This window comes from Mesoplodon densirostris, chromosome 7 (genome assembly GCF_025265405.1).
Source record: "Mesoplodon densirostris isolate mMesDen1 chromosome 7, mMesDen1 primary haplotype, whole genome shotgun sequence".
Taxonomy (NCBI): Eukaryota; Metazoa; Chordata; class Mammalia; order Artiodactyla; family Ziphiidae; genus Mesoplodon; species Mesoplodon densirostris.
This window is the reverse complement of record NC_082667.1, coordinates 6,120,845-6,133,925: the sequence shown is the minus strand read 5'-3', so window position 1 is coordinate 6,133,925 and position 13,081 is coordinate 6,120,845. Positions and strand designations below refer to the sequence as shown.

General features: G+C 44.3%; 1 long non-coding RNA gene across 3 annotated transcripts in view; it reads left to right on the top strand.

The window, feature by feature from the left end:
* Positions 1-13,081, top strand: part of LOC132493918 (uncharacterized) — a 30,182-nt gene that overhangs the window by 14,509 nt on the left and 2,592 nt on the right. Inside the window, exon 3 of one of the 3 annotated variants that reach the window (XR_009533029.1) lies at positions 10,603-10,764. The exons of the other annotated variants lie outside the window; for them this stretch is intronic. This is a non-coding gene — a long non-coding RNA (uncharacterized LOC132493918). Of the gene's footprint in view, positions 1-10,602; positions 10,765-13,081 lie in introns of those variants that run through there. 3 annotated transcript variants of the gene reach the window in all.

Sequence of the window (13,081 nt, the reverse complement as noted above, 5' to 3'; positions counted from 1 at the left end):
ATGAAACTTCAAAGCTTTTGCAAAGCAAAGGAAACCACAAACAAGACGAAAAGACAATGGTCAGAATGGGAGAAAATATTTGAAAACAGATCAACGGACAAAGGATTAATCTCCAAAATATATAAACAGCTCATGCAGCTCAATATTAAAAAACAATATTACAAAAACAAACAACCCAATCAAAAAATGGGCAGAAGGGCTTCCCGAGTGGCGCAGTGGTTAGGAATCCACCTGCCAATGCAGGGGACACGGGTTCAAGCCCTGGTCCAGGAAGATCCCACATGCCGCGGAGCAGCTAAGCCTGTGCACCACAACTCCTGAGCCACTGTGCCACAACTACTGAAGCCCGTGTGCCTAGAGCCCATGCTCCACAACAAGAGAAGCCACCGCAATGAGAAGCCCGTGCACCGCAACAAAGAGTAGCCTCTGCTCACTGCAACTACAGGAAGCCCTCACGCAGCAACGAAGACCCAACGCAGCCAAAAATAATAAATAAATAAAATAAATAAATTTACTAAAAATAAAAAATGGGCAGAAGACCTAAATAGACATTTCTCCAAAGAAGACATACAGATGGCCAAGAAGCCCATGAAAAGCTGCCCAACATCACTAATTATTAGAGAAATGCAAATCAAAACTACAATGAGGTATCACCTCACACAGGTTAGAACGGGGATCATCAGAAAATCTACAAACAACAAATGCTGGAGAGGGTGTGGAGAAAAGGGAACCCTCTTGCACTGTTGGTGGGAATGTAAATTGATACAGTCACTATGGAGAACAGTATGGAGGTTCCTTAAAAAACTAAAAATAGAATTACCATATGACCCAGCAATCCCACTACTGGGCATATGCCCAAAGAAAACCATAATTCAAAAAGACACATGCGCCCCAATGTTCATTGCAGCACTGTTTATAATAGCCAGGTCATGGAAGCAACCTAAATGCCCATTGACAGATGAATGGATAAAGAAGATGTGGTACATATATACAATGGAGTATTACTCAGCCATAAAAAGGAACAAAATTGGGTCATTTGTAGAGACGTGGGTAGATCTAGAGACTGTCATACAGAGTGAAGTAAGTCAGAAGGAGAAAAACAAATATCGTATATTAACGCATATATGTGGAACCTAGAAAATGGTACAGATGAACCGATTTGCAGGGCAGAAATAGAGACACAGATGTAGAGAAGAAATGTATGGACACCAAGGGGGGAAAGCGGCAGGGGGTGGGGGATGGTGGGATGAATTTGGAGATTGGGATTGACATGTATACACTGATATGTATAAAATGGTTGACTAATAAGAACCTGCTGTATAAAAAATAAAAATAAAATAAAAAGCTGACAGAACTAAAGGGAAAAAACAGACAAATGCACACTTACAGTCAGAGATGTGAAAACTCCTCTACTGCTAATTGGTAGAACATCTAGGCAAAAAAGCAATAGGATTTAGAGAATCAGAACAATACAGTCAACCAACTTGATATAATTGACGTTAAAGAAACTCCACGCCATAATTGCAGAATAAATGCAGAACTTTTTTTTTCAAGTACACATGGAATATTCACTAAGCTAGATTATATCCTGGGCCATAAGATAACTCTCAATAAATTTCAAAAGATTAAAATCTCATAGAATATGCTCTCTAATCACAATGGAATTAAATTAGAATAAAAAATATATCTAGAAAATCCACAGATGTTTAGAAATTAAAGAATGTATTTCTATATAACTAATGAGTCAAAGAAGAAAACAAATGAAATTGGAAAATATTTTAAGCTGAACAATAATGAAAGCACAGCATATCAAAATTTGTGTAGTGCAGCTAAAGAAGTACTTAGAGAGGGACTTCCCTGGTGGCACAGAGGTTAAGAATCCGCCTGCCAGGGCTTCCCTGGTGGCACAGTGGTTGAGAGTCCGCCTGCCGATGCAGGGGACACGGGTTCGTGCCCCGGTCTGGGAAGATCCCACATGCCGCAGAGCGGCTGGGCCCGTGAGCCATGGCCACTGAGCCTGCGCGTCCGGAGCCTGTGCCCCGCAACAGGAGAGACCACAACAGTAAGAGGCCCGCGTACCGCCAAAAAAAAAAAAAAAAGAATCCGCCTGCCAATGCAAGGGACACGGGTTCGAGCCCTGGTCTGGGAAGATCCCACATGCCACAGAGCAGCTAAGCCTGTACGCCGCAACTACTGAGCCTGCGCTCTAGAGCCCCTGTGCCACAACTACTGAAGCCCGCGTGCCTAGAGCCCATGCTCCGCAACAAGAGAAGACAACGCAATGAGAAGCCTGTGCACCGCAACGAAGAGTAGTCCCTGCTCTCCGCAGCTAGAGAAAGCCCACGCACAGCAACAAAGACCCAACACAGCCAAAAATAAATAAATATTTTTTTAAAAAGTACTTAGAGGAAAATGTATAACTTTAAATGCCTATATCAGAAAAAAAGACAAAGATTTAAAATCAATATTCTACATTTCTACCTTAAGAAGCCAGAAAAAGGGACTTCCCTGGTGGTACAGTGGTTAAGAATCCACCTACTAAGGCAGGGGACATGGGTTCAAGCCTTGGTCAAGGAAGTTCCCACATGCTGCAGAGCAGCCAAGCCCATGCGCCACAACTACTGAGCCTGCGCTCTACAGCCTGTGAGCCACAACTACTGAGCTTGCGTGCCACAGCTACTGAAGCCTGTGTGCCTAGAGCCTGTGCTCTGCAACAAGAGCAGCCACTGCAATGAGAAGCCAGCACACTGCAATGAAGAGTAGCCCCCGCCCGCCACAACTAGAGAAAGTTCGCATGCAGCAACCAAGACCCAACGCAGCCAAAATAGATAAATTTTTTTTAAAAAGCACCAGAAAAAGTTTGGTGGTGTCTCAAAAAGTTAAACAGAATTACCATATGATCCATCAATCCTACTCCTAAATATATACCCCACATATGTTCATATAAAAAGTTGTACATGGATGTTCATAGCAACATTAGTTATATAGCCGAAAAGTAGAAACAACTCAAATGTCCACCAACTAATGAATGGATAAACAAGATATGATATATCCACACAATGGAATACTATTCAGCCATTAAAAGGAATGAAATAATTACAACATATATGATTCTTGAAAACCTTATGCTAAGTGAAAGAAGCCAGACACAAAAGTCCACATATTGTGTGATTCCATTTACATGAAATATTCAGAATAGGCAAATCCATGGAGACAGAAAGTAGACTAGTGGTTGGCGGGGAGAACTGGGACTGACTGATAATAGAGTAATGGAAAAGTTCTGGAATTAGATGGTGGCAGTGATTACACAACATTGTGAATATACTAAAAACCATTGAATTGTATGTACACTTTTAAGTAGTGGATTTTATGTTATGTGAATACTATCTCAAAAATAAAATAAGATAAATTAGTAAAAGACCAAGTTAAACCCAGAGGAAGGAAGAGATAGTGAAGAGCAGAAATTAATGCTCTTCACTCATGCTTTTGTATAGAAAATATACAAAGAACAGAGAAAGTTAGCAAAGCCAAAAGTTGGTTCTTTGAAAATATTAATAAATTGATAAACCCCTAGTAAGACTGATTAAGGAAAAAAAGAAGGAAGATACAAATTACCAATTATCAGGGACAAAAGGGTGAAAATTAATTCAAAATAGATCTTAGACCTAAAGTAAAAACTAAAACAATAAAACATCTAGAAAAAAGCATAGAAGATGTTTATTACTTTGGGGTAAGTAAATATTTCTTAGGATATAAAAAGCACTAACCATAAAAGAAAAAATTGATAAATCAAATTTCATCAAATTAAAAACTTTGGTTCTTCAAAAGACACTATTAAGAAAAGGAAAAAGCAAGCTACAGACTGGGAGAAAATATTCACAATACATATATTTAACAAAAGTCATGTATCCAGAATATATAAACAACTTTTACCACTCAATAATAAGAAGCCAAATAACCTGATGTTAAAATGGACAAAATATTTGAAAAGACACTTCACCAAAGGAAATATACAAATGGCAAATAAATCCATTGATTTATTGAAAGATGCTCAACATTAGGAAAATGCAAATTAAAACCACAATGGATGGCTAGTGGGAAGCTGCTGCATAGCACCAGGGAGATCAGCTCGGTGCTTTGTGATGACCTAGAGGGATGGGATTGGGAGGGTGGGAGGGAGACTCAAGAGGGAGAGGATATAGGGATATATGTATATGTATAGCTGATTCACTTTGTTGTACAGCAGAAACTAACACAACATTGTAAAGCATTTATACTCCAATAAAGATGTGGAAAAAAAAACCACAATGACGTACCACTTTACACTCATTAAATGGTTAGAATTCAAAAGACTAACAATAACAAGTGCTGGTAGGATATGGGGCAACAAAAACTTTCATGCGTTGCTGATGGGAATATAAAAGGGTAGAACCACTTTGATGATAGCATAGTTGTCAATCCTCAATAAAAAGATCTTTAAATAATCAAAAAAAAAGAAGAAGTAGAATCACTTTGGAAAACAGATTAGCAGTTTCTTGTAAAATTGAATGTATATTATGTTACACCTTCCAGCATTTCGACTCCCTGGCATCTACACAAGAGAAATGAAACTAAATGCCTACACAAAGACTTGTACCTAAATATTCATAACAGCTTGATTCATTAGAGTCCAAAACTAGAAATAACCCAAATGTTCATCAATTGATAAATGGATAACTACATTTTAGTATATTCATACAATGGAATATTACTCAGCAACAAAGATGAGTGAAGTGCTGATACACAACAACATGAATGGATCTCATAGGCACTATACTGAGTGAGATAAGTCAGATATGCTGAATGGTGGCATTTGTATGAGTTCTAGAACAGGCAAAACAAATCTTTGATTATAGGAATCAAATTGCCTAGGATGGGAGAGGAGGGAGATATTGGATGCAAAGGAGAGTGAGGGAACTTTCTGGGCTGATGGAAATGTTCTAGATCTTAATTGTGTTGGTAGTTACACTGGTGTATAACTATTATTTTGGTGGCATGGCCAGAATAAATAAAATAAGATCTGTAGTTTTGTTGTAGATAAATGATACTTCAAAAAGTTAATTTAAAAAGAAATCAGCATACTGATACCTCCAATTCAAATACAGCACTTCAGGACTCTTCCTCACCTTCCCCCATTCCTTTTTTTTGGGGGGGCCCCTCCTCGCGGCTTGTGGGATCTTACTTCCCCGACCAGGGATCAAACCCATGTCCCCTGCAGTGGAAGCGTGGGGCCCTAACCACTGGACCGCCAGGGAATTTCCCCCCCCCCCCATTCCATATTTTACCTCCCTTTTTTCACAGTGCAGTCTCTGGCTCCCAACATTTACATGTTTATTCATTATTTTCTATTTGTAATACAAAAACAGCCAAACAGTTTTAGAATTAGTACACCAATACCATTATCAACAACAAACCTACTAAGTAAAGTTCAAGTTTTTTTTTATGTGTGTGGTTCTTTTGTTCTTACGAAGTCCATGAACTGTGTTCAAAATTTACTTGAGGGCTTCCCTGGTGGCGCAGTAGTTGAGAGTCCGCCTGCCGATGCAGGTGACACGGGTTCGTGCCCCAGTCCGGGAAGATCCCACATGCCGCGGAGCGGCTGGGCCCGTGAGCCATGGCCGCTGAGCCTGCGCGTCCGGAGCCTGTGCTCCGCAATGGAAGAGGCCACAACAGTGAGAGGCCCGCGTACCGCAAAAAAAAAAAAAAAAAAAAAAAAAAAAAAAAAAAAAAAAAAATTTACTTGAATCCTTATATTCTTTTTCTGTGAGGTTATATTATTAATTTGACATATAGTTGGATTGATTTGTTACCGTTTATATTCAATTTTAGGATTTTTGAAAATCTCTTTTGATATATATTTTTTTGTTTTGTTTTGTTTTTGTTTGCGGTACGCGGGCCTCTCACTGCTGTGGCCTCTCCCGTTGCGGAGCACAGGCTCCGGACGCGCAGGCTCAGCGGCCATGGCTCACGGGCCCAGCCGCTCCGCGGCATGTGGGATCTTCCCGGACTGGGGCACGAACCCGTGTCCCCTGCATCGGCAGGCGGACTCTCAACCACTGTGCCACCAGGGAAGCCCATCTTTCGATATATTTTTGAATATGTAAAATGTTTATGTGGTTCAAGAGCTGAAACTATATAAGAAAATATACTTAGAGGAATATCCTTCCTATCCTGTCTCACCGGCTCCATTCTTATCTGCCCCCAATAGTAACCATTTTACTCGTTTCTAGTTTACTCTTCCCAGTGTTCCCTTTTTCAAATATATATCTCATTTCCCCTTCTTTCTTACACAAAGGTAGCATACTACATACTCAACAATTTGTCCTGGTAATCACTCCATATCAGTTAATGGAAATCTTCCTCATTTTTTAAAAATGGTTACACAGTATTCCCTTGGGCAGGTTTATTTAATCCGTGGACAAAAATTTAGGGTGTTTCCAATATTCTGCTTTTACAAATAATGCCACAGGGAATACACTTATGCATATGTTGTTTTATGTTTGTGGAAGTGAATTTTCAGGGTAAATTCCTAGCAGTGGGATTGCTGGGTCAAAAGTAAATGCTGTCATCTTATCAGTGCCACCAATTCCCCTCCATAGAGGCTGTGCCATTCTGTACTCCTGCATGTTTCCCCCAAGCCTTGCCAACAGAGTGTACTGTCCAAATGTTTTAGCATTTGCCAGTCTTATTTGGAGTGAAGTTGTGCATCTTTTCATGTATTTAAGGGTAGACTGGAAACTCTTTAAGGTTTGGGACCCAAGCCATATATTCCACATACTACTCACAGTAACAGGTGACCCATCTGCATTTGTTAGATGAATAAATGAATGAACTGGTTGGACTTATACTGGACTCATCATGTTTGCACTCTTTTTTTTTTTTTATGTTTGCACTCTTGTGAAACCTGTCCCTGTGACAAGTTGACCCTTGTCCCAGTGTAGGGCAGTGCCAGGTGCCTGGCAGAGGTCTAGTAAAAGAGGAGAGGGGCCTTCTGGACGGAGTGAGTCCTGGACCTTCCCACTGCCAGGACTCCACCATACAGAGAGGTAGAAGACACTTTTCTCCCAGTGGAATATAGTAAAAAGAGTGCAGCATCATGAGTGCTGAGATATGCACAAAGCCATCGCAATACATGGTACAATAACCCTTTTACCCTAGTGGTGTTGTTTCTATTATTTTTAATACTTGTTAAATAAGTGCATCAACATGGATATGGTGAGAGTTTTTTTCTTATTGATTGATTAAATAGGTAATATAGTTACATAGTTCAAAGTTCAAAAGTCTTATTCAATGAAAAAATTCCCCTCATTCCTATTTCCAAGCCACCAAGTTACCTTCCTCTCAAAGGCAACTGGTGGTATCAAGTTCTTGGGTGTCCTTTCAGAGATATTGTATGCATGAAACAAGTGAATACACACCTTTTAACCTAAACTATAGCAGAGTGTGCACAGTGTTCTGTAAATCCTTTTTTACACTTAACTGTATATTTCACAGATCGTCCCATTCTGCACCAATACGTAAAGAGCTTCCTCAAACTTTTTCACAGCACAGCATCCATCGTTTACTACAACTTACATTCTGGTTGCCTTACTGAGAGACATTTAGGCTATTTATAGTCTTTGCTATTACAAACAGTGCTATAATGGTATTTTATACATACAAGAGTATCTGTAGGATACATTTCTACATAGGAACTGAAAGGGATATGTGCATTTGTAATTTTGATAAATAATGCCAAATTGGTGTCTTTGGGATTGTACCAGTTTACACGCCAGTATTGTGGGAGGTAATGTAGGATCCTGGGCGGCCATGCTCTTGAGAGCAAGTAGAAAAGTTGGCTGGATTCTCCTCCACACTCTGGATAGGATGACTGTCTCCGCTCTCATGTGAGAGGACCGCAGATAAACACTCAGCAGGCTGGCCCAGGGGCGGCATAGGCTTCAAAATAGGAATGGAACAGGATCCTGCTTCTGAAGTTGACAGACAGCCTTGATGCCTTCCTTGACGAGAAGCCTCTAGGAAAAGATGGCTCCTGCCGTCAAGGCCACACAACCCCCAGAAGTGACTTAGATGGAGATCAGATTTCACTGGAGTTTAGGGCTGACCTCCACAACTGGTACATAAATGATTCTCACAGGCTGGACAGGACCAACCACTCAAACAGTAGGTGTGAGTGAAGTGGGAAGGTTCTTTCAGCTTTGAGTGCTTACTATGTAGCAATCCCTGTGCTAGTTACACTGGTGACAAGTATAAAATACTCTCCAGCAGTGGAGACAATGAAATGTATTGTTTCAGCCATGTGACATGCTATAATAAAATATAACCAGGTTACCACAGGATGCAGAGGAGGAGTCCTTAGCTCTTCTTAGGGAAAGCTGCAAGGAGAGAACAGCGTGCAATCCAGGTAGGGCTCGCAGGACAGGAGCCATTGGAACCTCTTGGTGAGGTGAGGGAGGCTTCCACCCCATAGGAGGTCTCTAGGAAATGCCTTTTCCTTCAAGAGACAAAGGACTGAAGTAGGACTCAAGAATTACCAAGGACCTGGTCCACCTTGTGGAAGCCGCTACTCATCCTTAAATGCTGAGCTAAAGGGCCGTTTTCAGGAAGTCTGAGTTCCCAGAGTCCATTTTACACCCGTCTTGTGGCAGTGTTTAAAATTCTCTTATACATCTTTTCTGTCTCTCTCTCGCACTACTGTAAGCTCTTGAAGCTTAGGGACCAGGGTTCTGATTGGCCTGTGCTGTGACTGGCACAAAGTTGTTTTCTAGATTAGGACTCAGGTGGATGAACTGGAGACCTACCTGCCGAGAAAACTAGCCATCATGTTGAGGATCCCCTAAGTCCTGGAGGTGGTGGTAACCCGAATTCACTCAAGCTGGCACGGCTGTGGCTTCCATCTACGTCTAGACTAATTCAGAAATGTCTTCCTTTCCCTGTTTACTCGAGTTTCTTGGTAATTAGCTCCTTAAGCCCTCACGCTACTAGTGAGTTTGTCAGAGTTTGAGGGTGGATAAATGCTGCCACACCTGAGTCAATAAAGAATGAATCAGTGTGCCCCTCTTTGATGGGTGTGGCATGGTAGATACTATGACAGCTGAGATGCCAGCGAGAATTACAAAACAAGGAAGAGGGAAGCAGGAAATGTGGGGACCGAATTAGGGTGAGCCATCCTGTACCTTTCCACCTCCTCCTCACGAGATCTTCCTTGACGTCTCGGCACCATCACACCAGCCACTACCACTTGTGAAGCTCTCGGGAACCTCCCGGACACTATGTCGACTCTCTTGCCACTCTGACACTCTCCCCTCTTCTTTGCTGGTCTTCCACCTTCTTCTAGAGAGAATTTTCCCAAGTGCCATCTTTGGTCCTATCTTTGCACCCTCTCCCTGTTTCCCTTTCCTCTCTCAGAGAACTCGTCCATGGTCATGGGCTCAAATGTCAGCTCCTGATGATTTCCCTCTCTCCCCTGGATTCCACACCCTTCTCTGACCTTGCTGCTGGACTTGACCTCTGGGTTTCCATTGCCTACTAGATGTTTCCATTTGGATGTCCTGTCGTCATCTCAAACTAAACATGCATGAAATCAAGCCTGTCTTCCCCTCCCAGTTTCCATTTTGTTCTGCCCATGGCACAAGCATTCTCTCACCCACATGAGCTCAAAACCTGAGTCATAGTGGCCGGCTCCTCCCCATATCCTTCCTTCCCAAACGCAAGTCTTGCCAGCTTCCTTTGCAACCTCTCGTATAGCTAGCTCTTTGTCCTTTGCATTGTCTGCTAATCTAGGTCTCAGTACCCAGGTTTTGAATATTTTATAGCTTCCTACTTGGCCCTCCTGCCTGCAGTTTCTTCCCCCGTCTAGTCTGGTCCGACAGATTCTCCAGAATGATTATTTTTGTCCTGTCTCTCTCCTGCTCAAAAACCTTCAGGCACTCTCATCACCATCGATGAGTCCAAACTCCTTTGTCTCAGGCTCAAGAAGCTGTGTTTGTTCCAGCCACCTCACTACTGTTGTCCCACACGATATGAGTGCAGGCTCTGGAGCGGGACTCTGGGATCAAATCCTATTTATTCTCCTCAGTCACATGCTACGTGATCCTGGGCAAGTACTTATCCTCTCTGTGCCTGAATTTCCTCTCTAAATTGCTTTATAAAATGTTTATAATCTGTGAGGATAAAAGGCACTTAGGACAGTGCTGGACACATAGCAAGCACTGAAACGCTAGCTTTGGGTTGCGCTGAGTTTTGTAGAGCAAGGGCTGCAGTCTGCACACATCTCCCCTGGGCACACACACCCACCTCTCCTCACCGCCTTTGCTCAGCCCAGTCCCTCAGTCTAGAATGTTTTTCTCTGTCTGCTGACTCTTACTCACCCTTCAAGGGCCGCTGACCTCCCATTTCCTCCCAACACACACTTGTTTGGTGCTTTCTGCAGTGCAGCTCGGCCTCGGCTGGGTGGTAGTGGGCGTGTCGCGGTATATGAAACCAGCCATAGGCAACACAGGAACGCATCTTCCTGGGGTTCATTTTACTTAGTAAGTAAGTTCAGCCATTTTTACGTTACAGCAACTACTCCACACACATCATGGAGTAGAATGCAAAATTGGCCAAAGAGAAAACACACAACTACTAAGAATATTCAGAGTGGCCCTGGTGGCGAGTGTGCATTCATTCTGCCGTGGAAAGATCTGAGAAGCAGGGGCCTGGTGGGTTGAGGAGCCAGGTGTGATGAGGTAAGGCGGGGGCCATGCCGACGTGGCAGTCCTGTGCTCAGGGCCCTTGCAGTGAGGGTCCCTTTAACACTCCCTCCTTCCTGAGAACTCTGTGTCTATACCTTCCTCCTGGCCCCAAGGTAGCACTTGTAGTACATTGTTTCTTAACTTTCCACATGGGTGGGTCTTATCTCTTCGATGCCACCCTAAACACCTGGAGCGCAGGTGCGGGTGGGAATGCAGGTGTGGGGTGACACAGTGGGAAGACACACCCGGGTGGAAACGGGGCCCCGGTGCTCACGGATGAAGCAGGGCACTTTCCCTCTCAGCCTCGGTTTCCTTATCTGTGAGAGTGGATAATACCTAATGAGATTGTTCTGAGCAGTCAACCAGACAGCGTGAAGTGCAGCAGATGGCATGGGGGCGCTCACTAAACATCACATCCCTCCCAGCATACCAGGCTGTCAGCAAACATCTGATTCTTGAATGTTCCCACCCCCAACCGTGTCCTCCTACCTGCATCTACTCCCATATCCTCTGCCTCCCTTCCTGTCACAGTGGATGCTCCGATCTAAGTCCACACTCTTCCTTGTGTCCTAGTCCTGGCCCTTCTCACCTTCACAAAGACTCCCTGTCGGATCACTCTCCTCGCCGGGTCATTATGCTGTACTCTCACTCTAGCTAAAACAAAAGACAGACAGAACAACAAATCAAAACGGTTCCTGGATCCCACACCCTCTCTAGTGGCCACTCGTTTCTCTGCTCCCTTTACAGTAAAAGGTCTCTGAAAGGATCAGCATGCTCCCCATTTCCACTTCCCTCTGAGCCCACTCCAGGCCCGGTCCCATCCCCATCACTGCGTGGGAGCTGCTCGTCTCCTGTGACCGCCACGTTGCCAGTCCAGTGTGCTCTTCTTCTCAGGCTTCATTTTACCAGCCTCTCAGAAGCATCTGAGACTTTGACCCTCTGCCCAGGCTTCCCAGGCCCTACCCTCTCCTGACTTCTCTCCAGTCTGGCCCCTCCTCGGTCTCCTTGCTCAGGCCTTCTCCTCCCTTGCCTCTAAGCATAGAAGCCTCAGGGCTGTCCTCGGACCACTTCTCGCCTCTAACTGTACTCACTCAGGTAGTCTCATCCCCACACACGGCTTTAAGTGCCACCTAAAAGGTGCCCCAATTTATATCTCAAACCCAGAGCTCTCCCTAGAATTCCAGACTTGCATGTCCACTGCCTACTCCCCAGCTTGGATGTGTCACAGACCTCAAATCTGAACTCTTAATTCGCCGCCCCACCCTCCCCTTCCCGCAATCTTTCCCATCTTAGTAATGGGAACTCTGTTCTTCCAGTTGCTCAAGCCAAAACCTTTGGAGTTATCCTTGGCTCCTCTCTCTCTTCAACCCCACAGCCAACTGATCAGCAAGTCCTGTCAGTTAGTTCTTCCTTCAAAATACAGAAAGAAAGGAAGCTGGCCGCTTCTTACCACCTCCATCTCCCGCGCGGGGCTAAGTCACCATCACCTCTCACGAGGCCAACTCCAGTAGCCTCCTGAGCGGTTTCATTGCCTCTTCTTCCCCCAAACCCACGGTCTATTTTCTACCAACAGCCAGAGTAATGCTTTCAAGACATAAGATTGATTGTCATTTATTGGCTTAAGACCCACCCCACCAGTGTCTTCCCCTCTCACTCAGGATAAAATCCAGGTTCCTCGTCCCGGTCCGCAAGGCCCTGTGGGACCAACCTGCTACCTCTCTGGCCTCATTTGCCCCCCCACTTCCTCACTCCCTCTGCCCGGCCGCTGGCCTCCGTGCTGCCCCTGGACCAGTCTGGAAACACTCCTGCCTTGGAGAGGGTGTGCCCATTGTCCCTTCGGCCTGCCCAATGCCACCCTGTCAGAGAGCCTCCCCTGACCAACCTCTTCAGCACCCTTGGCATTCTCTGACCTCTCACCCTGATTTTGCCCAGCACTGACATCATATTTACATGTTTGTTGTCCATCTCTTCACCACTAACAGCCCAGAGGAGCTCTAGAGCCCAGCACACAGCAGGTGCTCAGCAGCCGGGCAGGGGCCACGGCGGAGAGGGGAAGAGCCCAGTGCACACGGCCCCAGTCTCTGCGCCACCACATACCTGCTGCTGGCGCTTCTGGGCAACTTTGGACAACCGTCTAGGCTTCAGTTTCCCTCTCTGTAAAATCTACCATGAAGGATTTTTAGGAAATATAGGGATAATACATTTAAGGTACTTGAGGCATGGTCAGTGCTCAATAAAATGGGGGCTAAAAAGGCCACTTGATTGCCCTCTAGGCCTGTTCCCAAGGAGTTAATAGTTCTGTCTCT